The 26541-nt window shown below is 40.6% G+C and overlaps 1 protein-coding gene across 3 annotated transcripts in view; it reads right to left on the reverse strand.

Moving 5' to 3' along the window:
* The window catches only part of fbxo34 (F-box protein 34), an 84899-nt gene that overhangs the window by 19467 nt on the left and 38891 nt on the right, over positions 1–26541 (reverse strand). For 2 of the 3 annotated variants that reach the window (XM_062968659.1, XM_008118347.3), the window contains exon 2: positions 8162–8243. The gene's annotated coding sequence lies outside the window, so the exon portion shown is untranslated. Of the gene's footprint in view, positions 1–2837; positions 3030–8161; positions 8244–26541 lie in introns of those variants that run through there. The other variant, XM_003225787.4, reaches the window with a different exon arrangement.

Raw genomic sequence — 26541 nt, forward strand, 5'->3', positions numbered from 1 at the left:
CTACCACAATGTGCCATGTGCTAGCGCACCAGAAAGATGATGGTGGTGAGAGTGGCCCACTCTTATTTTGCAGCTTCCCATTCCAATACAGACAGAGACATGCTGTTCCAATATCTAAAGATGGGTCCAAATCCATGTGGTACTAATCAGAGCTCAATCACTATATGTCCCGGTTTTGCATAGATTCAGAAGGATCCGCCTAGAAATTCTGACCCTTCTGCTGTTATGCTTCCATTGACTTCAGCCAGAATAACTAGTAGAAGGAAATGATGAGAATTACAGCCCAGGAACACCTGAAGAGCCACACAGTGCCATGGGTTTGGCCACACACTCTCTCTCAAACCAAAAAGAAATATATTCAGAGGCAGCTGGGTTCGTCATAACACAAAATCCAAAATCCACAAAGGAGTGATACCCTTATCAGCCAACCAAAAGGCCTAAAACACATACAAACATTCAAAGCTCTATCAGCTTCTTACATTGAGCACATTTTGCACATTTTGGGTGACCTATAAAGGCATTGCTCCTTTGGTGGATTTGTTAAACCAAAGATACAATGAAGCTTCCACAAATCAAAGCTAAAAAGCTAGAATTTGTCTGTTCTGAAATAATGACATATTTTCAAATGTCCACCTCTTTTTTCTTTCTGTAAAGTATACCCGAGCATTTATGTATTATGGGATTTTCTCTCTTCATATGAATCGGAGTTTAGTTTGAGAAAAGCAGTATATAAATAAATAAATAAATGTCATTGGTCATGCGATCTTGGGGAGGAGGCTTGGAATTGTGATACAAAAACAACACACCTTTAACAAAGACATTTGATAACAAAAACATTTGTAAAACACAAGTTTTACTAATCAATGTTATTGGGAAATAGTTCAAGAGCCAGTATTACTGAATCAAAGCCAACTTGACTCTGAAGCAAGCTTTGCAAGTCTTCAGCATTTCACTGGGACAATGCCAAGATGCATACATATAGGATGAGTTATACTTGGCTTGACAGAAGTACAAATGAAAGGCATCTAGGGGTCTTAGCAGATCACAAGCTGAACATGAGCCAACAATGTAATGCAGCAGCTAAAAAAGCCAATGAAATTCTAGCCTGCATCATGAGGAGTACAGTATAGTGTCTAGATTGAGGGAAACCATAGTACTACTCTATTCTCCTTTGGTCAGACCTCATCTGGGATAATCCTGTGTCCAGCTCTGGGCACCACAATTCAAGAAGGATATTGAAAAGCAATAACGTGTCCAGAGAAGGGCAGCCAAAATGGTCAAGGGTCTGAAAACCATGAATCCCTATGAGGAGTGGTTGAGGAAACAGGAGTCTGGGGAAAAGAAGGCAGAGAGGTGACTTGGTAGCCATGCTTAATTATCTGTAATGATGTCATTTTGAGGACAGGCAAGTTTGCTTCCTGCTGCTTTAGAAACTAGGACACAGAGCAACGGAGTCAAAGCACAAGATTAAAGATACCATCAAACCATTGTGGTCTCTTCCAACTGTAATTCTAGGCAAGGAGGTGGGCATGTAACTTACTTCCAACAGGCAAGAGGCACATGAAGGAAGAAACCGCATGACTTTCTGGTGTCACAAGTCAGCAACTCCAGCAGACCGAGCAAAAGCCCATATAGTCCAGCATCCAGATCACTACTTGCTGTTTTGTTTGGTTTAAGCAAGCCTTTGACAGAGTAGGCAAGATTGAAATAGATAAGATATTAGTACAAATGTTTTTTAAAAAAAACATACAACTAAGGCCAAAGGAAACACAAGAGCTTTTCTGCATGTAAGGTGCAAGCAAAAAGGAGTGGAATGAACTGTACAAAAATAAAATTGTATTATTATTATTATTATTATTATTATTATTATTATTATTATTATTATTATTATTACATTGGTGGCGGGAAGAGGGGAAACATATAAGAATTTAAACCCACCAAGCCAGGAGTAGTGAGATGGAGAGCCTCTATCGATGAGTGTGATACATGAGAACATACAGAGAAAAGGATAGTTTGTGGGAATTCATAAATCATGAAAAGAAGAAGGGCAGGAGAGGGTGGGGAGGGAGAAGTACCACACCATTATCTTTACTGCCCTGGGGCTGCACCGTTTTGATTTGTTTGACAAAAGAGCGGTGTGACTGTTGGTCCCTTTAAGCCCTGCCAAAGCATATATCCACAGAGATTCAGAACAATCGGCCTCGCTTCCATGGGAGCAAAAGGTTGCAGCCAAATTAAAAGGGTGGGGACCCGGTTCAACAATCTTGGAATCTGCTCATAGGATATAGGAAAATGTGACTGTAACGTAGAGGGTAAGAGGAAAAGAAAGAGAAAAATGGTTTGTTCTCTTTCCTAACAAATAAAAAGAGAGGGTGGGGAGGGAAGAGTGTTGTTCAGAGAAGAAATGAGGCAACTGGAACAGAATTAATATAAGATGACGACATAGGAAACTTCTACCAACGGAAGCGACAAGCTACAGCTGCCTCTTCCTAAGCTGGCACTTGCAGGATGCATCGCAAACCCCATGGTCCCAGTCTGGAGGCAATGGGAGTGATACTCCACTGTATATTAGTCTGATCTGTGGAGGTAAGCTGTCCTGGTTAGTACTTAGATAGGGAACCGCCAAAGAATCTCAGGTGCTGTAGCCTACATTTCAGAGGAACTGGTAAACCACCTCTGAGTATTTCTTCCTAAAATAACCCCTATTAATTTAACAATAAACGGTATGTCAGCAGGTGGTTGGAAGACACATACACAAAGATGAGGTTCAGATTTCAACCCACCCCCTTGAGCAATCCATTTGAAAGAGAGAGATTGAGCAAGAAAGAGAGAGATACCTGCAACGCTTCATCGGCGCTCCAAGGTCAGTTGGCACAGCATCCTCTGGCTTTGAGCACATCCCCTTGGCACATGTTCTCTTCCGGAGTTCCAGCCCGGAAAATAAGCCCACCTGCTCTTCCACCTGAGACATCAGGCCTCCCTGCATCATCCAGGCACTGAAATCACGTCCTTGAGGCTGTGACATCAGTCTGTTACCATGGGAATGATGGGGGCTGTTCGGCACCCAGCGTTAGGGAACTGCTGCACGATCATGAGGCAGAGACGGCTTCTTTGTGAACGCAACACACAAACAGGGCTGTCAAGTCACACAATCACAGAGTCGCAAGGGAACCCAAGGGCCATCCAGTCCAACCCCCTTTCTGCTATACAGGAACACACAATCAAAGCATTCCCGACAAATGGCCATCCATAGAAGGGGATTTCACTTGACGCCCTGCCTGGGAGAGGCTGGATGGCCATCTGTTAGGAGTGTTCTGAATTGTATTTTCCTGCATGGCAGAATGGGGTTCTATGATTCTAGATCACAGCTTGCTATGTTGTTTTAACTAACTTGACTTTTTATTATTCTTATTCCTAGGCAAAGACCCTAACCAACCCCAGTGCAATCACAAAGTACGGCATGTTCCACATTAGGGATCTTGTTTTAATTTTTTCCAGTCCGCCGGTTCCTCAAACACACTGACAGTCCTTCCTTGTCAAGGATTGAGGTGGGCTGTACCCACCTACAGAGAACTCATTGACATCTTGCAGCTTTGCCCTGAGCAAACAGACCAGCCATTCACTTCCAGCCAAGTGACAAACTCAGCCAGAAGAGGTGCTTCTCTATGCGTGCGCACAATCTCCCTCCTTGGTGTATAGACAGCCCTGGCACAAGGAGAGGCTTCACTATTTTGCACAATCCTCAGGCCACTTCACAGCTGTTCCCCACTGCAACCAAAGTCCGGAGCGGATTGTGTTTCAACCCGAGAGCTGACTCAATTTGCTGCATTTATTATTCATCCTATAAATTCCAGCTTCCTCGCTTCTCCATCCCACCCCAAGTTCAGGACCAAACATTGTTCTTAGAAGTGTTTAAGGGCATGTTGGGACGAGGAGCCTCAAGAATCAGACAGGCACCTCCTTCCATCAGTGCCCCAAAGGCAGAGGTTTGGAGGAAGTGTTGATGGAGAAGAAAATGCTAGCCCTTTAAAACCTGTAGGCCAGTCTTTTTATGCTGGGGGAAACCTTGAAATAATTCCCAGGTTTCAGAGACTTCCTGCTTAAAAGGGATAGGCCTCAAGGAACCCCTGCATAAAACATATTGTAGCTATATCTACATAAACAACCATGTATCTATATAAACAACCATGACCGCTTAAGGAACCCAAAAAAAACCCTGAAGGAACACTTGGGTTCTAGGAAACCCTGCTCTAGGAAAATCATGCCAGAAATATATCTAAAGGAAGAAGAACCCTGAAGAATCAGACTAAGATCCTATGTAGCCCAATATACAAAATGGACTATAATTTGTTTCCACAATTGCCAACCATTTGTCTACAGCAAGCTAATAAGAAAGCACTTAAACAACTTGCACTGAAGTACTGATTCTAATACTGAAGAGTATACAGATATGTTTGTGATGAAGACTTTAGCTCTACATTGCCGAATTAATGCAGTCTGACACCACTTCAACGTCAGGAAATCCTAGGATTTGTAGTTTGGTGAGAAAACAGCACTCTTTGGCAGAGAATGCTAAAGGCATTGTAAAACAACAACTTCCAAGATTTCATGGCCTCAAATTGCATTAATTCTATAGTGTAGAGCTAGCCATACAATAGTTAAAAGATTTTCTTGGCTCAGTCATTAATCAAGTGGAGATAAAATCAAAACTAAGGCTTCAAAGGAAAGATATGAAGATAAGGAAGAGAAGATCCTCGAGTATAAAAGTAACCACTCAATAGCAAAAACAAGACCATCCATGCCATAGTATTCCTAATTTCTATGTACAGATAGGAAAGCTGGACAGTGAAGACAATTAACGGGAAAATAATCAATTCTTCTGAAACATGGTGCTGGAGAAGGATTCTGTGGATACCATAGGCAGCCAAAATTAATAAATAGGTCAGAGAGTAAATCAAGAGAGTAAACACTTCCTGGAAGCCAAAATCACTTAACGGAGGCTATTATATTTAGAACACATCATGAGATGACAATTTTTATTGGAAAAGATAACAGTTTGAATACAGGAAGACTATTAGGTGGAGTGATTCAATCAAGGAAGCCAATGCCAAAAGTTTGCAAGATCAGAGCAAGGGGCTTGAGTTAGACAAAGCTGACTTGATAGCACATGGCCAACTTCCATGAATTCTTAAAATCGCCTTTAAAACTGTATAATTCAGCAATCAGTTCCAAAATTTCATTACGCAATTTCTTCAATATTCTACCATTTGGCCAGTGAACAACGCTATATCCCAGAGTTATAAGAGAAAGGGAACCAGGTTATTAATTCAGAAGGAATTAATAGCCCACCCCCAGCCATTTCATCTTCTAAAAATTCTCTTGGGATGCACACTGTAGAATTAATGCAGTTTTACACTACTTTAACTGCATGGTTCAATGCTATGGAATCACGAAAGTAGTAAATTTACAAGATCTTTATTCTTCTCCACAAAACAAAATACTGGTACCACACCAAATCCTCTGATTCCGTAACATTCAGCCATGCCAATTAAAGTGGTGTCAAACTGCATTAAGTCTACTGCATAGATGTACTTTTAATCATCTTTTAACATCTGTTTGAAAGCTCTGCCTTTACAGATTTACCTGCTCTCCACTATTCTAGCAGATTCACAATGGACATTTAGGAATTAAAAACCAGACCAGTGTGGCTCAAATCTCTGAAAAGGAAGTTGGCAAAACAAAACATTTAAGTGCATTCAAACCAAGCTGAATGGTTCGCTGCCTTCAACAAAAGGCAAATGCCATTTCCTGGTGCCTCAGCACTCCTTAAAAGGGAAGAGTGATCAGAAAAACCTAACCAGGATGGCACCGAAGAGGTGAAGAAGGGTCCAAAACAGCTATGGGAAACATGGCTACTTTGGGTGTATGCTCTTCAACTTGATCAGGTTCCTCTAAGTCAGACTTGTTCAACTCACAGCTATGAATCAACACAAAATCATAAACTTATTTAAAACATGATGGGGTTTTCTTGTGATTCTTTTTTGAACTTGATTGCACGGTCCTTGAGCACAAACTTTATAGACAACAATGTAATGGAATAATTGCAAACAGTTTGGCCAGAAAACCTGCTTGAAGATTTCAAAAGACTCTCCAAATGGGGCGGCACATAATTGGGATGATTATTTGAGGAATTTTTTTGCTTATCTGTGGTGGTGGATATCATGAAAATTATGCATGGACCTTTTTGTTTTTTGCTCATCAGCTATAGTTCATCTGAGTATTTTTTATGTATGGCCCAATGCAATTCTTCATCTAATGTAGCCCAAGAAGCTAAAAAAGGTTGGACATCCCTGATCAAAGTCATTCCCAATTAACACACACTACAACTTTAGTTCCTCCCTTCAATAAAAAGGCCGCTTCACTGAAGAATCCTTGAAGGCACAAAGACAGTGTTGATAGTCTCATCTCAATTGCTTGAGACTCACTCCCAGGCTTGGTTTCTTCTGACCAAAGATACTTGGTAATGTCTGAAAACAGCAAACCCCAAGATTTTCCATTGCCCACCTCCTTGTTCCCTGAGTCCTTCACTTTTTCTCCAACTTTGTGGACTTTCAGTCTCTGTCCAAAACCAGCTTTAGATGGGTAACACTAGCTCATTGTCCCTCCTAGATCTACTGAGGACCACCTATTCTGAGTCTCAGCTCTTATCAAAATCTCACAAACAAGACCACCTACTATGGAAATTGTGAAGCAAAATCCAGGCTTAGCTAACAACGCAAAAGTCAGGTAAGGCTGGCAGAATACATCAATGCTTTCAATTATAATCTTAATGGACTTGCAAGGATTTTCTCATTCAACCCCCATTGTCATATTTGGTTGTTAGCACTAGTTCTTGAGTTTAGAAAGGTAACTTGGGGGCTACAATTTCCCAATTCCCCAACCAGCCTGGCTTAGCAGGGGATTGTGGGAACTGCAGCCCCTCAGTAAACTTCCCAGGCTTTGACTGACAATATTACAAAAGGTAAGAGTACTTTAACAGAATCTACACTAACCCCCCAAAACTGCTATCTAGGTTCATGTGTGTGTCAACTAATACAACTATCACATACAGATGTGAAATATAGGTGTGAAAAAATATATTCTACTATACAATACTTTTTCAGCAGGAGCCAGTGAAGAAATACATCACCAAATTGGTCAAAATTGATTCGGACCAGACCAAGAAAATATAGCAGGGACATGGCAAGCAAGCATCTTCCTGATACAACCCAGGACGTATAAAATATACTTTTTTCACCCTGTAGTACGACCCCTGTTTCAGCAGGATCAATACTGCCATCTCACCTGCCCATATCCAACAACATATGTCCTCTCTAGGACTTTTCTAGATCCTCCAAGTGATCATATGGCATGTTTCTGCCAGAGGTTACAATAGATCAAATACCTAGAGGTCATCCAGGGCAATTCTATGATGACTTCTGCTGGAAATTGTTCATTTTAAGAGAATTCATTACACAAAAAGATTGCATTTGATAGACCACATCAGTTCTAGTTTCTTAGATATGGCTATCACGATTTTCTATGAGTGAGCATTTAAAGAATGGTTCAAATACATATGTTCTGTAGCTCAAAAACGAGTGCTGATAGAGAGGAACGGGTGCCATTTTTGGACTTAAGAGGTCAAATATACACAGAAACAGGTCTAACATTTGAGGCAACAAAACATGTGTTGACCAGTGTTATTAATGATTTCTGGTTTCCACCTTATGTTCAGGAACATTTTTTCTCATGGATACAGCAGTTGTACTACATTATTCCCAGAATATCCCAGTCAGCATGGTTAACAGTCATATCGGAAGGGAAATTCTTGGAGTTAATTGCTTTATTTATGCCTAGCAGAAGTTTTCTCATAGTCCATTAGTGTGCCCCAACAACAAACAACTTAGAACACTTTCATCAAATCTATGCGCCATGTTCTCCTGTTTCCAACTCCCCTCGTACTATAGTGACAGATCCTATCCCTTTTTTAAAAAACAAAAAATAAGCAAACTGTGTGTGTCTAAAAGGGGATCTTTTCCTGTTCCCCCTTTCCAAAAAAGCCAATAGTAGAAGAAATACATTGATCACAGATCCATTGTTGGGGATAAGATGTAAGAGGTACCTTCAGAGAGCAGCCCTTCTGCACAGTTTCAGACATCACAGCACCCTCCTCTGTGTTTTGCACAGTCCTTTGAAGGGCATTTCTGAAAAGCAAATACAAGGGGGAGAAGAGAAGGTTAAAGGGTTGCACATAATTAGTAGGAAGCTGTTTAAAGCCAAGGACATACTATAAAAATTACTGGAGGACAAGATCAAGCAAATGTACCTTCTAAAAAACAATACTCAGAATCCATTAGTGGTATTCTCTCTGGAGAATGTTGGGAATGACAAAGTGGACAAATTATGCAGCACAATTTTAGAAGTAACAACAATAGCAGAAAATTATAGAGGCAGCCCTTCACAGGTTTGCAGATTTGGTTGCTCTCTCTAGGAATCTTTAGACCAGGCATGGGCAAACTTGGGCCCTTCAGGTGTTTTGGACTTCAACTCCCACAATTCCTAACAGCCTACCAACCGTTAGGAATTGTGGGAGTTGAAGTCCAAAATGGCAGAAGGGCTCAAGTTTGCTTTAGACCTTCTAGTGTGACTCTATGATCAACATCAGATAGACATTGATCACAGAGTTGTGCTGGATGACACAGAAATTTCTAGAGAGAACATTTCAATCAAATCCATGAACAATCAAATCAACAAAAGTTGACCCGACGTTAACTATGGAGTTATGCAGGAGGACCTAAAGATTTCTAGAGAGGTGTTCTCTTAGGTTAAAAAAGGAGGAGAGCATACATTCACATACACACACGTATATACCCAGCACTGTCTGGGTGTTGTTGGGACTGCTGCCTGCCTACTTTCTCCCTTCTCCAGCTCTGAGAAAGCCTACCCCCTCCATGGAAACACTTTGATATCTATGGGCAGGCTGTCTTTGTGGCTCTTTTTCCCTTCCTTCCTTCCTTTCTCTCAGACACCTTTGCCCTTCCTTTCGTTTTCCTCATACACCTTTCCCTCCTCTTCTTCCTTTCTTTTACTTCCTTTCTCTTCCCTTTTTCTCTTTCCTCCTTTACTCCTTCCTTCCTTCCTTCCTTCCTTCCGTCCTTCCTTCCTTCCTTCCTTCCTTCCTTCCTTCCTTCCTTCCTTTTTCTTTCTTTCCTTCTTTATTTCTTTCCATCGCTCTCTTCATACTTTTTCCCCTTGCCCTTCCTTCCATCATTTTTCTTTCTTTCCTTTATTTTTCTCTTTCTTCCCATTCTTCCCCTAATATACATGCCACCTTTCTTTCCCAGTGACATCACAGAAGGCGACTTCACCTAGCAACCTTGTAGTACAAACATACATACAAATGTTCTCTGATATATACACACACACATATATATTATGTGACAGATATATTTCACTGTTTTTCCACTTTTGTACAGGTTCTGCATCCTTAACCCTAGCAAATGTGAGGGGATGACTATACACGAACAAACCAACCTCTGGAGCTCTTTTACACATCTCAAATATGCCAGTAAGAAGAACAAAACATCACTACAGTACGATCCTATAATCAAAACCAAAGTTACTCTCGAGGTTTACAGCTCCCCAAATCCTGCCAAAAGTGATTTTGGAAATTGTAGACCAAAGAAGTAACATTTCCAACCTTTGGTCTGAATACCAAATATACAGCCAAAACAACATGAAGGTAAACATGCAGGTTTCAACTTTCAATAAAATTGGGTCAACTTATGAGACTAATAAAAACGAATAAAGCCAATAAAAACTGTGAACTGGCATACTGATTGGTAACATTTTGTCGGGGTCTGACAAAGAGATTATCATTCTCTTTATTTCAAAAATCCTCTTAACTCAAAGGAAGGAACTGACTGCTATACAGGCTCCCAACTAGTGCAGTGCCACAGGGTTCTGTCTTGGGCCCAGTGGGCTGGCTGATCAAACATGCAGAACACATCAAATTAGTAAGTATAGTTAAACCCCCCTCCCCCCACACAGGACAGGATCAGAATCCAAATGATCTGGCCAGAATGGAGATCTGGGCCAAACCTAACAAAATGGATTCACCAGAGAGATTCTAGGCTGTAGCAATGGGTATATGGTGTCAAGGGAAGCAATAGTCCAATCCCTTCTGCTTTGGTTAGACATCACCTGGAATACTCTGAGCACCACATTTCTAATACTGTTCTGTAACACCTATTGGTTTTACAGTTACAGCTATAGCCTAACACTGAAGTGGACGGAGAATCCTGAAGAAAGTTGAATTCGCAGCCACACAAAAGCTCAACGGAGTTATCTTCAGAGCAGCAACAAATAAAATGTTTTTATCTCTAATGCCCTGGAAACTGCAGCAGAGAAAGACCTTCATAACTACAAAGCCCATGGGCAGATTTCATCTATCCAAGTCTGGAGGGGGAGGGGGGGAATGGTCTCTATGAATTTGCTGGATCCTTTAAAGGTAATGGTAATGGTTTTCCCCTGACATTAAGTCGAGTTGTGTCCGACTCTGGGGGTTGGTGCTCATCTCCATTTCTAAGCCGAAAAGCCGACGTTGTCCATAGACACCTCCAAGGTCATGTGGCTGGCATGACTGCATGGAGCGCCGTTACCTTCTCGCCAAAGCGGTACGTATTGATTTACTCACATTTGCATGTTTTCTAACTGCTAGGTTGGCATAAGCTGGGGAGATGGTCTTATAGTATATTTATCCCAAAATATCTGTGGCTTCAGATAAGTATGTATTCTCCTAAATACAAGGTTCTGATGGCATAAACCCTTCCTTCACTCTCAATAGAAAAGCTAAGAAGTTACACACAAAATCATATTTAAATACTGGATTAAAAGGAAGCCAAGAGTGCCAGGCAACGTCCCACCCCTCCCGAACGCCACAACCCCAGCCTCTTTGCTAAGTTTAGACCTGCACTTATTGTAGCCCCAACAATGAAGGCGCTTGTAAAGAAGGCAAGAAGAAACAACCAAAGCACTTGCTCCAACCAGTCAAAAGCATTCACTTCACATTCCAGGAGCCTTGCTCCTTCTTGGCACTTCAAGCCCTGCCGTTCGCCTTTTGTTTTCACTCCCCTGAAAAGCTCTTGTAGAAAAGAACAAGGAATCCCAGGGGGTGAGGAAAGGACAGAATCAAAAAATAGCTGAAGGGGGAGGCTGGGAGGAAAAGGGAAGAAACCACATTCATGTAATGAACGAGATTATGTAATGCACACAGTCCTATACGCCTTTACTCAGATGTGCATACCACAAATGACTCCCTTCCAGGTTTTAACGAATCTCCTTTATTTGGACTACAACTCCCAAAATCTTCTAGCCAATATAATCAGTTGCCATGTTGGCTGAGGGATCTGGAAGCCACATCCCCCCAAAATCCTGAATGGCAAGGGCAATAGCCCATTAAGGGCAATATGAGAAGTTCCCTGCAGAGAAAGACAGATTGAGAGAGAAATGGGGAAAGGAAGAGCATAAAATATGAAGCACAAAATACAGTTTTGAGAGAGTCCCATTAAAAAGAAAGAAGAAAACAAATGACCTTCTAGGCTCTAAGACCGAAAGGACAGGTATTTATTTGGACAACAGGTGATTAATTTTCACCAGCTTGGGATGCAACGCTTCCTTGTCATGTCTTACTGTGTTTCACTATGACCAGGAAAAGCAGAGTAAAATATGCAAAAATTGCTATCTTTATATGTTGGATAGAAGTTCCAGAATTCAGCTTCCCAAGTACAGCATACTGAAGACTTAAAAAAATGATAAGGACACATTTCCATTATCATGTTCTAATGTAAGAACAGCTTAGTGTGCTCTTGGTGCTAAAGCACCACGTACTGTACATTCATCCCTACATATAAACACATATATGGGATGCGGAGAAGGGTGCTGTCTTAACACACATCCCAGAATTGTGGCATATTGCTTACTGAGGCCTTTAGGTAACAAGACAAAACTGAGTTTCAGAGGCCGAGGCTAATTCAGCTGGACAGGGGAGATGTAAGGAATCAACCTGTTATTTGTAGAGTGAGCATAAAGTCAAAGAATCCTAGAGTTGGCAGAGACCCCAAAGGCCATCAAGATCAACTACATTCTGTTAGGGAGGAAGACAACCAAAGCACTCCTGACTGATAGCCATCCAGCACTGCTTAAAAACCTTCAGACTCCAACACACTTCCTGGCAATATATTCCACTGTCAAACAACATTATAGTTAAGATTTTCCTCCTAATGTTTAGGTGGAATTTCTTTTCTGTAGTTTGAATGCATTGCTCCATGTCCTAATCTGCAGAGCAGCAGAAAACAAGCTTGTCTGTTGCAACATCCCTTCAAATATCTGCACATGGCTATCATGTCCTCTCCCTCTCATTCTTCTCTTCTCCAAGCTAAACATACTCAGTTCCTGATGCCAGGCTTAGCTTTTCAGACCTTTGTTCATCTTGGTCATTCTTCTCTGGACACCTTCCAGCTTCTCAACACACTTCTTGAATTATGTTGCTCAGATCTGGACAGAGTACAGGCAGCCCCCAAGTTACAAATAAGAGAGGTTCTGTTGGTTTGTTCTGAAGTTGGGTTTGTTGTGAGTCAGAACAGGTACATTTTTAAAAATATAATTCTGGCCAATCAAATGTATGTGTGTGTGCATATGTGTATGTATGTATGGATGGATGGATGTAGGTTCAGAAGATTTCACCTTACTTTCTTTCCCTGTGATCATTGGATTTTGAAAAATGTTTGTTGTGTAAGCAAGGATTGGAGAGAAAACTTCAGTGGAGACACCTTTCCCCATAACAACTCTTTCAGGAGGTAATTTTCCTTCCTAGGGGTAGATTTCTCTCATTTCCTGTAGTCTCACCCCCATTCTTTACTATGTGTCAGATGTAAGTTGGATGTTTGTAACTTTGGCATTTGCCTATATTATTCCAGGTGAGATCCGATTAAAGCAGAATGAAGTGGAATTATGGCTTTCCTTGATCTAGGCACCAGACTCCTATTGATTCAGCCTAGAATCACATTGGCCTTTTTAACTGCTACATCATGTTGTTGGACAATTATTGGTACAGGTGGAGGTGGCACAAGAAAAGTGTAAGGGATAAGAGGGATAGGAGGGGAGGGATAAAACAAAATATACTTAAGTAGATAGAAGATTGTAACAGAATTGTAAGTATAATATAAAATAATTTAGTTCAATGACCTGTGAATAAGTCAATCCAGTACTATTATTATTATGAAATCATGCATGATGCCTTCAGATTCACAGCAATCTGTGTCCTTCTAGAGCACTCCATGAAAGAACAGAAAACACAAGAACACAAGGAAATTCCCCCATTTATTCTCGCCAATCCTTGCTTGTCACAGTCCTGAGCCTTTTATGGATTTGCTTCTCACTATTTGCCTCAAGAATTTGCCTTCCATTCCAGCTGCACACCCTTTACTTGATTACTTTGACGTCATTATTCCTATTTTGAAGCAGTTTCTCCCTTCCTACACTTTATGCTAGAAATAGCTATTTTACGAGAGTGTTCCTAACAGAATGAGGATAGTATTCTTTTTTTCTGGAGCAGGGAAATATTTGTTTCTAATCACTCCAAATGAGTAGACAAGCCTTCACTGCACGATTCAAATTAATACTGACACTTTAAATTCTTTATTTAATCATATATAAGTCCAGGAATTTAGCAAAGTACTGGATTGACTTATTCACAGGTCACGACACATTTCAAACCAGCTTCAGAGAAGGATATAGAATTGAGACTGTTATGGTTGCCTTAGTGGATGATCTCAGTATTAAAACTGACAAAGGGTGTGGGTCTCGGTGCTTCTGGACCTCTCAGTGGCTTTTGGTACCATGAACAAATGCCTGGAGAAGATCATGAGCTGAATGAGAAAAAACAAATTGAAACTGAATCCAGACAAAACAGAGGTGCTTGCCATCAAGGGTCCTAATCTGGAGGTGGAGGTGTGTCAACCAGTTATGTTGGAATTGAAAACACATTTGAAGATCTATCTCTTCCTGCAGGCCTATCCAGCCAGTTTTAATCACAAATTTTAAACTGGCATCTTATGTTTAATCTTTGTTCTGTGTATTTTAATACGTATTTTGTAGAAATATGTTTTAATATGTGTATTTTATATAATGTTTTAGATGATTACGTGTTTTAGTGATGTTATAACCTGTCTCAAGCCAAGAGAAGAGGATTATTATTATTATAATTATTAGAAACACAACAAGATGAGTCCACAGCAGACACTCTGCTGGCTGTTGTATTGGATCACACAACATTGTTGTTGTTGTTATTATTATGCTGTACCTTAACTCTTATGCTCTCTCCTCTCTCCAGAATGATTTTCAACTCATATTAAAATCCATAAATTTGGTCCCAAAACCTCACCTTGACGTATACATAAGATCAACTTACACATGGATATACATTATAAAGTTCAACCAGCAACAGAAAAATAGTGTTTGATTGCACTTCCAGTTGTGAGTTCTTACAGCAAACCAGACACACAAGCTTGTAGCAGAGTTTGGGAAACACAAATGTTTTTTTAAAAATCCCAGAATCCCACAAAGAGCTTGACTGAGAATACTGGGAGTTATAGTCCATAAGGAGAAAGATCTGTGGCACTGTACATTTTCCTACAACTTGAGGAAGACAAGACAAATTCAACAATACCTAGACTGTTGTAGTATGAAAGCAACATCTGGCACAACTCCTCTGTTGGCTTTCCATTCAAGCTCGCAGCTGGCTAAACTCAAGATTTAAAAGTGTAGGAGAAAAATAAACACACACACACACACACACACACATCCCTTTAATACACTGCTGGATGGAGATTATACATCCATAGCAGTGAATAAAAGGCTGTCCCTCACCCTCCCGGCTGGTGCCCTGCTAACTGCCAGTCTTCAGGGTTGGTACATCTTTTAACCGCAGATCGAAAGGTGGGCAATAAAAGAACTCAATTAACTCCTCTCCAGAGTCCTAAGCGCCTGCTTTTAAATTTCCAATGACATTTACCTTTCTGCACAAAGGGCAGAGAACCCCGTGGGCCAGTCTGGACTGTTTAAACCTGTACGCAATGCTGTTTCAGATCTTCTGAAATGAAAGGGTACTTCTTAATGCAGCAGCCACTCCACTATTCCACATTCCTGATTGTCTGGAGCAGGGATGACCAGTTCTGTAGGTCACAAGTGTTGGAAGTGAAGATGTATCGGCACTTGTATATAGAGAACAATTGGGGATTTTGGGACTCTTGTAGTGCGGGCCTGCTGTCTTGTTTTTCACCATTGTTTCGTAGATCCATATAACTCAATGTTTTTTGTTTCCTACCTGTCTATAGAGGCCACTTCTCCTTTTCCCCCAAAATCCTTTAGTGTGCTTTATTACCATTGTTTCAGAAGGGAGCACCATGAGGTTTCTACTTGCTTCAAGTAGCCTTACACACAGACATGAGAGTCAGAATTAGGGATTCTTCTACCAAAGTTGGGTAACTTTTAAAAAACCTACAATAAAAAATAGGTTTTTACTTTTTAAAAAATCTTACTAAAACATCTTGCATATTTTCTGTCGTATTTCCTACTATAAACTCATATATAGCATTGACTATGCTCGACTCTACTCTGAAACATATGCCAAATATCCCTACAATACGCAGCACATAATTTTGCAAGTCTATATTGACCAACTTGAACATTTGCAGTGGGAACAACTCGCTCTGCTTCTATCTGGCTGAATGTGCAATAATGTTATGTCAATGTTAGGGAACTAACCTATTGAACAATTTCTGACTTGGCAAAGGTATCTGCATCTTACATCTGCTAGGAAAGGTTCTTCTTTCTCATTCCACAGCTGCATATTTCTTTTGACAGTGATTTAGCCTGCAATCTTCACCAACTTGCTACCTCCTAGAACCCAAATTACAACTCCCACCAGTCAGCAAGAACAACGGGGAAATGTGAGACTGGACTGGATGGCGTTTGTGGTCTCTTCCATCTCTTTGATTCTATCCCAGGTTGGGGAATGCTTGTTCACAGTGAAACACTATTTTTAGTTTTACATAGCAATAGATATTCTCTGGACTAAGGGAGCCAAAATGATGCAGAAGTCTGAGTGCTGGGTTATAACTATGGAGACCAGGGTTTGAATCTCAATTCAGCCGTGAAACCCACTAGGTCAGGGGTTCCCAATCTTTTTTTAGTCCTAACCCCATTTTATAAAGGCAAAGTGATCCGTGACCCCAGCACATTAAAAATCAAGAGCTGTTGGTGACAGCTGTAGTGTCTGGACCTTACAGCACTACTCAACTTGTGGTTGATTGCTCTTGGCTGGCTACTCAGCCAGCCAAAGAAGGGAAAACATGTCATGTGCTGCGCATCAGATCCTTGGAAATGGGATTATTCAATTCATGTCAACATACAATGTATTATATTTTGCAGAATTCACTGGTATCTAAGAAAAACAATTGCTGCCCATAAGAAACAAGACTATGGCACTCAGCACACATGTATCTAAGAATCAACCAATCACAAGCCAAGCAGCACCCACATTCCATACAGTCAATCACCAAACTTACATATTTACACAAGCAAACCTACCTAACTTTGGTAGAAGAGTCCCTGTGCAGGATGCGTTGATGTGATTTTTGTTTTCCCTTTTTTAAATTTTTCATAGCTCACCACTGTCTGGCGACCAGAAAAAGAAATAAGGTCGAACATTGTGAAAGCCATCCACTGCATGACTATCAGCCTCCTCCCAGTAGACTCAAATCAAGGGAAAGCTTCATGAGAACCACCACTCATCATAATGTTCCTCCAGCAACAGCAAGCGTATCCCTCTGGGCAGCTAAACCAGGCAATTCCAACTGGATGGCTCCCCATGAGGGTCTGCCTCCAGGGGCAAACCAAGAATGGACAACTTGGGAATCCCTAAACAGACTCAGAAGCCGAGTGGGAAGATCAACTTGGCAAGATGGCAAGATGGCACTACCTGGAGGAATCTTCCACCTTGTGTGATTGTGGACCAGAACAAACAACTCCACATATGTATGCTTGCCCACAATGTCCTGCATCATGAATGAAGGAGGAGTTGTTTAAAGCTACCGACAATGCGGTTGTTGCTGCACGCTTTTGGTCTAAAACTATTTAGCTGCTTGTGATTCCCTTATTTTATCACTTTTAAACTTATTTATTATGCAGTGCTTTTGACATGAAATAAATAAATCATGACCCATGGGTTGGGTACCACTGCACTAAGTGACCTTGGGCAATTCATATTTTCTTGGCCTTAGAACAGTGGTTCCCAACCTGTGGTCCATGGACCACCAGTGGTCCGCAAGAACTAAAATATGGTCTGCAGCCTCACCATTACTACAGTGTTGCAACGAGAGCGACTGGTCTCACAAAACCCTCTTATATGCCGAGGCTTATTAAATATGGTTTTCTGTGGGTGAGCAGATGGCAGCTATTGGATGGCATATGCTCTGGATCAGAAACTAGAGCTGAAGTAGTCTATCTAATGCAATTTTCTGAATCAGCACCCCAAACAACCAAACCAAATCTAAAGTTGACCAAATATTGATTCATAACCCTTTTGATACTAATGTTGGAGAGTGGTCCCTGGTCAAAGTGATCCCTGGTCAAAAAAAGGTTAGGAACCACTGCCTTAGAAGAAGGCAATGGCAAAACCCTTCTTGTCAAGAAAGCCCTGAGATAGGTTCCTCTTAACTTACTATAGGCCCGAAACAACATCAAGGCACACATCAAGAAGTCTCTGGATTATGTGTAGATATGTACAATAGCAATGAAATAAATTACATGCATGCATTCCTTAGTCCTGCAATGCATATTATCAAACTGAGAGGTGTTACTCTCTGAAAGTATTTTTCCCAGGCTTTGGGGGAGACTAGAAATCTAAGTGGAATCTTTACAAAACCTTTACAAATGAAGGTTTTGACCTCTTCCTCAAACCTCATCTCCCTCTCCTTACCCCTTGCATTCCACATTTGCTGTACTGCTGCTCTTTCTCTTCCATTTCAGAGGAAAAAATTAATAACAACAACGTTCAAAGAATTTCTGGGACAGTGAGCAAGACTGTTTTCATCTCTTTCATCCTGCAAATGGGAACCTCCCAATTGATAGGCAAAGGGAAGTGGGGCTTACTGTTTTCCACAGCTCTGACCTATAAGACTTAGCTGCAAAAGCAGCCATTATCAGCATTTTGATATAACCAACACTGCGGCTTGTCTTCGGGGAACACCTTGCCTGCTTCAGTTTGAAGGCTGTATTCACCGTATCCATGGAAAATACAACAAAATCCAGTGGTTTTAAGATGAGGGGAAAGCAAATTGAGATTAAGCATTAGCAAGAGGTCTGTAACAAGAAAGGGATCAGCAGCTGACCAAGCTGATCCGGGCTGTGTACAATCCTCCCTCTTTTTAAGAGCCAACATGGAGGTTTGAGAGAAAAAAGAATCAGAATCAGAAACATACACACACAAATGCAACCCAGGAGTGCCTTAACAACAAAACATTCTGTCTTATAGAGATGGTCTTGCCTCTTATATAAAATTATCTGAAACACTTGAGATTAATTCAGTATTACTTTCTTAGCCCTTTGCATTGTAAGTCTCCCAGAGTCATGTTCTGCTGCAGAACAGCACAATATTGGTGGTATCAGTTTGCAACCAATGGTCACACCTAGCAAGACTCTTGTTCATTTATGTGACCTTCACTGGTTCAATTCTATCATTCTATTTTATCACCCTATTTGTTTAACTTGTATGCTGAAAATATCAGCAGGATTAGGTTCAGAGGAAAGGCGTGGAAATTGGAGGAAGGGACATCATCTATTGAAAATATGCAAATGATACCATATCACTAGAAGTTAATAGCAAAGCCTCGAAATGATTAATGAGAAAAGTAAAAGAAGAAAGTGAAAAGTTGGTTTGCAGGTGAATAATAAGAAAACCAAAATATGACAGCAGATGATTTATATAACATTAAAGCATACAATGAAGACGTTGAAATAGTTCAAGATTTTCCATAGCTTGGCTTAATCACTGATGAGAATGGAGACTAAATTCAAGAAATCAGAAGAAGATAGGACTTGCAATAGAAGCTATTAACAAGATAGATTCTGAAATGTAAAGATATCTCCCTACATGCTAAAGTTAAGATGGTCCCCAATTCTGTGTATGGTTGTGAAGGAAGCAGACAGGAAGAAATTAACTTTTTGGAAGAGTTCTGTGGATACTGTGGACTTCTAAGGAGACAAATCAATGGGTCCAATAGCAAATCAAACCTGAACTCTTCCTAGCAGCTAAGAGGACTGAACTGAGATTGTCACACTTAGGAGACATCATAAGAAGACATGACTCACTAGAAAAGACAATGGTGCTTGGTAAGTTAGAAGCCAGTCAGAAAAAAGGAAGACTACATTCAGATGGATAGACTCCACCAAGGAAAGCATGGATGCCTTGAATCTGCAAGACCTGCGCTGGACTGCCAATGATAGGATCTCTCACTGACAGGTTCACTATAAGTCAAAATCAACCTGATGGCAGTTAACAACAAAAAGAGAGGAATAACAGAATATGGAATTAAGGGCTGAGCTGATAGGAGAGGGAGATCTCATAAATCTGAACCATAAGCCTATGTATGGCTGGTATTTAGAGCTGGTGATCCAGAGATCCAGGCAATTGTGAAATGGCAGGATGATCCACATATTTAATACAATATTTCCTAAATATAATCTCTTGTTACCAAATATCTGAGCGAATGACTGCAGCAATGGTCAAGGAAGACTTTCAAACACAACGGAACAGATAGCCATTTTAATAGGCCTGCTCCATGACTATAATACGAGCAAAGAAATTTATTTATTTTTCTCTACCACACTTACATCAGCACAACAAAGTTCTTCCTCTATGGACCCTGGAGTACAAAAGGGAAATACTTGGCCATCTGCAATGACAGGTTTTCAAAACACATCGCTGATGAAACATTTACTCTTCATGAAGAGTAAATGTTTTGCTCTAAAACATTTGAGAGATTTCCAACAGTGGAAAGCAGTGGTGAAATTGGCTCTGGGATCAATAGAGCTGAAGGAAGAGAATTTTGGCTATGCTGAGCAGGAATTATAGGAGAATGGAATGGGAGAATAAATAACAAGGAATGTGGGAGGACTGAGATTAGGTTTCTCCCATAACTCTCTTGTCTTCCTTGTCCACCTTAAGATAAAACTCTCTAAGGCAGGGATATGCTGCATTTAAGAATAATTGTTGTAATCTGTTTACATGAGATAAAGTAGGTGCCACATCAAAATAGGGGGAAAGTAATTTAAATCTAAGGGCTCTTCCCAACACTCCGTCATCCCTTTAGACCCAGTAACTTGAAATACTGCTGCAACCAAAAGTAGAAGCATATTAGAGATAAAGTTCATCAAAGAGCAACTTGTTTCTGGGCCATTTTCAAACAGGAGGTGGTAGAATCACTCCAAGTGTACCTATCAAGAGTGAAGGAAACATAGCCATTTCTTCCTCAATAAGACTTCCTCTATGAAATTTTCCTTCGTTTCCCAAATTTTTAGTACTCCACATCCAATCATTCTGCATCTACAGATTCCACCACCCATGACCTGAAAATATTCAAAAAATTCCCAAAAGCAAATCTTGAGTTTGCTCTTTGGACACTACACTTTTCTTTGGACACTTTTCTTTGGAGGCCTCAATTGTATAACTAAATTCTGGGGCACCACAATTCAAGAAGGATATTGACAAGCTAAAACGTGTCCACCAGAGAAGGGTGACCAAAACAGTCAAAGGTTTGGAAACTATGAGTCCCTATGGGAAGTGGCTTAGGAAGATGCGTATGTTCAGCTTAGAGAAGAGAAGGGGACATGATAGCCATGTTTAAATATTTGAAAGGATGTCCCATTGAGGAGGGGACAAGCTTGTTTTCTGATGCTCTAGAGACTAGGACACAATGGAGCAATGAATTCAAAAGGCAGGAAAAGAGATTCCACCTAAATGGTAGGAAGAACTTCCTGATGGAAAGAGCTGTTTGACAGTGGAATAGTATGGTAAAGACCTCTTCCCTTAAGGCAGTAGTTCTCAACCTGTGGGTCTCCAGGTGTTTTGGCCTACAACTCCCAGAAATTCCAGCCAGTTTACCAGCTGTTAGGGAATTGGGAGTTGGGAATTGAAGGCCAAAACATCTGGGGACCCAAAGATAAGTACTGCCTTAAGGTTTTTAATCACAGACTGGATGGTCATCTGTCAGATGTCCTTTGACTGTATTTTCCTGTATGGCAGCGGGTTGGATAATTGATAGCCCTTGTGGTTTCTTCCAACTCTATTATTCTATTAATCTAAATGTCCAGCTTAGCTTTTAAGTTACTGTAATGTTGGAAATGTGGGTACTGAAAGAAAATATTTGGGGGATTGAATTCTATTTCAAAATGAGGTAACCTCTTTTGCCCCATACCTACATACCTGAGAATCATGGGCTGAAATGTTTGCAAGAATGAAAAGAAACTTTCTTTGTGGTATGTTCAGAAGATGTTTTTTACCTAGCCTTCTCCCCTGAAATACTCGTTCAATCATATAATCCTCATTCACAGCCTGTTCTGCCAGATTCCAGAAACTGTTTGTCCATGTGATTCTCTGCTGGTCCAAATAAACTCCTAGTTGGGTAGGAACTGGGACAAGGCCTAGAACGACATTGGCAAAACCTCAACAGTCACGCAACATTTGGACAAGCTGCTGCGTTGGTGGGTGAGAGAATTCCTTTGTTGTTTTACTGAAGCAAAGCATTTTCTGGAAAAAAAAGTCAGAAAACAAAATCTGCCCAATGCCCAGTGACCTGCATTCCCAGCCAGAATAAAGACAGACAAGAGAATTTGGCACCAGGCACCTCGCAGCTCAGGTTACTGTGCAAACAGTGATTAAAACAGCCAGCCATGCACAAACAGATATATTCTCCCCATCCTGTGGGCTGCAAAACACACCACGTCTCGCGCCTCAGGGGGAAAAAAAAAAAAAGTAGACGGGATGAGATAACATCCATGTTGATCTTTAAAGGCCTGTGGATCTGCACTTCACCCCAAATTCAATTTCCTCTTAAGGGACCAAATCGCTTTTTATGAGTGTTGATTCCCCAAGGAACAAGGAAGTTAAGTAGTAAGGAAAACACGAGTTGTTAATGATCTACCCACGGTAAGCTAAGCTTTCCTTGTTGGCTTCCACCAATTCCACTCCGCCAACTCTATTCAAACAACTCTCCAACGCACTGAAAATACAGAACAGGAAAGTTACAGCTCACGTAAAACTGGAAAGTCTTTCCCTCTCTCTCTACGCACCTTCCATAAAGGACGCCAACCGGTCTGTACTAGGTCATGCTCTCTTAGGAAGTGGATTATGAAATGCCTAGTTTCTAAGCAGCATGGGAGGCATATTTATTTGAACCCTGAGGTGGAACAACAATATCCAGAGAGTTTAATAGCTTGAGTTGGCTGGAAGCTGCATGCAAGTTATTACAGTACTGGTGGGTGTGGCGGAATGTTTTTTTTTTTTTTTTTAGAGAGAAAAGACAGTCAAGCTTTGAAGTCTGCTTAGACATGCAGAATACAATTAAATATTGCTCTGCACCAGGCACAGCCTGACAGATCATTCTAAGCCGTTTATTATAAAACTGGCCTCCCTGCTTTGCCTGAAACACCATCATCTCCCTGAAAGTTTACACTACCGCTTCGCACACTGGCTTTCCGAGGGAAGGAGAACAGGAAATACAATGAAGGAATATTCCCTGTACACAAATCCCCCAGATGTTGCCATTAAAACTACGGTAATAAATATGTCAAATAAAAAGGACATGTTGGAATTCAGGGAAATCCTCATCAAAACCTTAATCGTTTCCCCAGGCGAAGAATGTCATCTAGTGTTGGTAAATGGTCGGCATCTGAGTGTTTTGGACAAGACGTGATATTGGCTTGGTATTTCTCAATGCAAATTTCGAAGGCTCATAAGAAAAAAAAAAGTTTTGTACTATTGTCTACATTCTAAGTGTAGACTCCAGATCTCCCTCTTAATGCAGAGAAGCACTCATATCTCCATCAACGCTAACAAGACATAAATGGAGTCCCACAATTCCATATACATATGTACCTTCAAATCACCTGTCATCATCACCTCATGTATTATTCTCTTAGACAAGGATCACTCAGAAATGGTTTTGCCAGTTCTTTGAACTATAGCCTATAGCACCTAGTATTTGCTGATGGTCTCCAGACCTCACCTAGAATAACCCTGTGTCCAGTTGTGAGCACCATAATTCAATAACTATTTGGATATGCTAGAATATGTACAGAAAAGGGCGACCAAAACAGTTAAAGCTTTAGAAGCCAAGTCCTTTGAGGAACATCTTAGGGAGCTAGGTAAGTTGAGTTTGGAGAAGAGAAAGTCAAGAGGGGCAGGGGAACATGCTGTCTGGGAGTGTGGTGCAGTCTCCTTCTCTGGAGGTCTTTAAGCAGAGGGTGGGTGGACCTCTGCCAGGAGTGCTTTGATTGTGCATTCCTGCATGTTAGAATCCTAGGATCATAGAGCTGGAAGAGACCACTAGGGCCATCCAATCCAATTGCCTGCCATACAGGAGAATGCAATCAAAACACTCCCAATGAGGCCATCCAGCCTCTGCTTTAAAATGTTCAGAAGAGGAGAATAGGGCTGGACTGAATGGCCCTTTTGGTCTCTTATGACTCTGTGATCAAAATACTAACCAGGGCTAGTTCTAGGATCCCTTCCCCTTTTTTCCAGAAACGAAAATCCATAGATGCTAAAATCTCAATGCAGACAATGGAGAACACAGGCCTTCTCCCGGATTCCCACCAGCTGTGCCTCTAATCTTAGAGCTCAGACAGGCTCATATGGGAAGATACGGTCCTGCTTGGCAAGAAACTGCTGATCCAAGCGAACTGTGACAGAACCAGGACAAGGACTGTTTGAAATTCATTAAAACTTGAAATAGAAACTTTGTGCTCTTAAAAAAGCAATCTTATTCCTGTCTATTTTAAGAGAGCACAAAGTATATTATTCAGGAAAATTATTTTCAGTCTACATTAACATCACCAACTGTTGTGGCAGTGAAGACCCATCAACCCTCCCAACTACTAGGTTGACTTTGCACCTAAAATGTTTCATACTCCCTCTGAGGATTATGAAACAGCCTTTCAACATTTCTGGAACAAAACTGCATAATGTTCAATGTTGACTTGAATTGTACGCTGTTTTTAAGGCATCGAATAGTTGCCTATATGTAAGCTGCCTTGAGTTCCCTCCAGGGTTGGGAAAGGTGGGGTAGAAATGTTGTAAATAAATAAATTATAAATAAATAAGGGGGCTAGGCATGTTCAGTTTGGTGAAGAGAAAACTGAGGGGTGTCTCTTGAGGATTGATTTTTCGGGGGCCACAAATGTGCTGGAATTTTATTTGTTGTCATTTTATTTTCTCTCAAATTTTCTAATGATGTCATTGCTTTTTAGCTCTTGTATACTACACATTTTCTGTAAATCACCTGTAAGACCTGTCTATGCTACACTGTCTCAAATACAAAATGGAAAGAAGTGGGATGACAGTGATAAATATCATAACAATACCAGGAATGCTTTGATTGCGTATTCTTGCATGGCAGACGTTGGACTGGATGGCCTTTGTGGTCTCTTCCACCTCTATAATCATCCTCCAAAAGGGATTAATAATATTTAAAATTTAAAATTAGAAAAGAACAAACATGTCAGATAAATAGTCTACTGCCTCACAAAGACCATAGACAGAAGGCAGAGAAAACAGGTATGCAGAGCTGTAGCCTGCGAGACAGCAAAACCCATTGCTATGCTGGCTGGGAATGACAGGAATTGTAGCCAAACATCTAATGAGAACCAAATTGGGAAAGGTGTTATTCTCATTTTGAAAGCACCCATTTCCTGAACATGCCCAAATATGTCCTGTGAAACTTAAATGTTCCCATGTCCAAACTGTTCTTTTTATTTAGTGAAATGAAACCAATTCTGCTTTGAAGACAAAAAAAATGCTCAGATTACAAATGACAGACCCAAAAGATAGCCTGAATTTTCAGGGTGTTAGGAAGGATCAGAAAAGGCACATTATTTAAGACAATGGGTTGGACCCAAGGTGCCCCTTCCACAAAGAGAAAGGATTTTCCCCATTTACTGAAGGGAACAAAGTCCAAGACTGTTTGCATTACTTCCTCCTATGTCTGAAACCACACAATGCATGTCCTTCTTTATAGCAGATTTTTAAGGATTACTGTGGAAGGGAAAATTCAGCAAAAAGCATATCCTGTATCTCTTTCACCAACATGAGCAGACTCTGGGTCCAACCAAATGCTCTGAAACATTCTGAAGTGGTAACAACTGACGTTGGGGAGAAATTTGCTTTTAAGACCAGTTCTACTCCTTATTTTTTCCTTTTTATGTAATTGGCTGCTTTGAAGCCTCATTACAGATTACTAAAAACAGAAAAACGACATTTCTAATGGAAATCTGTGTTTGTACTGATCTTTGTGTGTGTGTAGCAACACTACCCATGCCATAACAAAAGAACAGCAATGAACTTTAATAATTAATAGCTATCCAGAACACCTTGTACTAAATGACAAGGCATGCCAGAAATAGTTCAGATCTGCTGAGAACATTTTAAAAACACAATAATCAGACAAACCAGCAATTAGAGAGATTTAGTGTTTACCAAAAGGTTATGCAAATTCCCCAGGTTGCTAAGTGTTAGGAAGCATCGAAGCAGGAATAAAGTATGCCTATAAAAATGTTTTAAAAGATGGCATGCCTCAAATATTCTCTACTGAGAGAATCTATTCCTATTCTAGTTTAAGAGATAACCCAAAAAAATCGTAAAAAGTGGATTTTCTCAGCTGTTATAAATGGATTGTTGTGGACAATAATGCTGAAAGGGAAGCATTGATCCAAATTACTTTGAGTCATCAAAAGACCATGAAGATAAGGGAACCATATATACATCAAAACACCCTGACGGATTAGGTCCAAAGTCCACTTGGTTTAGAAGTCTGTTTCTTGCAGCTGTCTTCCACTGATCTGGGAATTTGGAGGACACATTTTTCTTCTTCCACATAAACAGGAAACTGAAGCTATCCCACTAGTGTGTCACTCCATTTTCTCCACATTATTTAGATAAGATAACAGCCGTGTTCTTGACTAGGCTTCCCCAACCTGGTGCCTTTTGTTGGTTTTGAATGACAGTGCCCATCATTTTGTACTATAAAGGGTGAATTGCTAACTGTTGCAATCCAAATAATCACGATTGCATCAGATTGGAGACAGTTGATCTCACCACCCATCACCTTTTATGTGTTGGGAAAATCCTACGTTGGATTCAGTTCAGACACTGATTTGTTCATATTT

Source organism: Anolis carolinensis, chromosome 1 (genome assembly GCF_035594765.1).
Source record: "Anolis carolinensis isolate JA03-04 chromosome 1, rAnoCar3.1.pri, whole genome shotgun sequence".
In the NCBI taxonomy this organism is placed as follows: Eukaryota; Metazoa; Chordata; class Lepidosauria; order Squamata; family Dactyloidae; genus Anolis; species Anolis carolinensis.